The sequence below is a fragment of the Arachis ipaensis genome, chromosome B1, assembly GCF_059453495.1.
Source record: "Arachis ipaensis isolate K30076 ecotype BB chromosome B1, ASM5945349v1, whole genome shotgun sequence".
In the NCBI taxonomy this organism is placed as follows: domain Eukaryota; kingdom Viridiplantae; phylum Streptophyta; class Magnoliopsida; order Fabales; family Fabaceae; genus Arachis; species Arachis ipaensis.
In genome coordinates this window covers 60080752-60082005 of record NC_142436.1, presented here as the reverse complement: position 1 = coordinate 60082005, position 1254 = coordinate 60080752, and the positions used below count along the sequence as shown (strand labels likewise).

At 39.6% G+C, this 1254-nt stretch overlaps 1 non-coding gene across 1 annotated transcript; it reads right to left on the bottom strand.

Moving 5' to 3' along the window:
• Positions 1-623: 623 nt before the first annotated feature.
• Positions 624-731, bottom strand: LOC148576743 (small nucleolar RNA R71). The gene has a single exon (XR_015903235.1). It is a non-coding gene; the product is annotated as a small nucleolar RNA R71 (small nucleolar RNA).
• Positions 732-1254: the final 523 nt, after the last annotated feature.

The following is a 1254-nucleotide window of genomic DNA, read 5'->3' as shown; positions in this document are numbered from 1 at the left end:
TCTTCTACTCACACAGGGATCCCTATACTGTGGTATAAAGGATCTCTATTATTATTATTATTATTTTTCTGTGCCCTCTTCTTTGTCATATGAGCAGGAGCAAGGATAAGAACATTCTTGTGGAAGCAGATCCAGAACCTGAAAGGACCCTAAAAAGGAAACTAAGAGAAGCTAAAATACAACAATCCAGAGATAACCTTTCAGAAATTTTCGAACAGGAAGAGGAGATGGCAGCCGAAAATAATAATAATGTAAGGAAGATGCTTGGTGACTTTACTGCACCTAATTCCAATTTACATGGAAGAAGCATCTCCATTCCTGCCATTGGAGCAAACAACTTTGAGCTGAAACCTCAATTAGTCTCTCTGATGCAGCAGAACTGCAAGTTTCATGGACTTCCATCTGAAGATCCTTTTCAGTTCTTAACTGAATTCTTGCAGATATGTGATACTGTTAAGACTAATGGAGTAGATCCTGAAGTCTACAGGCTCATGCTTTTCCCTTTTGCTGTAAGAGACAGAGCTAGATTATGGTTGGATTCTCAACCCAAAGACAGCCTGAACTCTTGGGATAAGCTGGTTACGGCTTTCTTAGCCAAGTACTTTCCTCCTCAAAAGCTGAGCAAGCTTAGAGCTGATGTTCAAACCTTCAGACAGAAAGAAGGTGAATCCCTCTATGAAGCTTGGGAAAGATACAAACAGTTGACCAAAAAGTGTCCTTCTGACATGCTTTCAGAATGGACCATCCTGGATATATTCTATGATGGTTTATCTGAGCTATCAAAGATGTCACTGGACACTTCTGCAGGTGGATCCATTCAACTAAAGAAAACGCCTACAGAAGCTCAAGAACTCATTGACATGGTTGCTAATAACCAGTTCATGTACACTTCTGAAAGGAATCCTGTGAGTAATGGGACGCCTATGAAGAAGGGAGTTCTTGAAGTTGATACTCTGAATGCCATATTGGCTCAGAATGAAATATTGACTCAGCAAGTCAATATGATCTCTCAGAGTCTGTATGGAATGCAAGCTGCATCCAACAGTACTCAAGAGGCTTTTTATGCAGAAGAAGCTTATGATCCTGACAACCCTGCAATAGCAGAGGTAAATTACTTAGGTGAACCTTATGGAAACACCTATAACTCATCATGGAAAAATCATCCAAATTTCTCATGGAAGGATCAAAAGCCTCAACAAGGCTTTAATAATGGTGGAAGAAACAGGTTTAACAATAATAAACCTTTTCCATCTT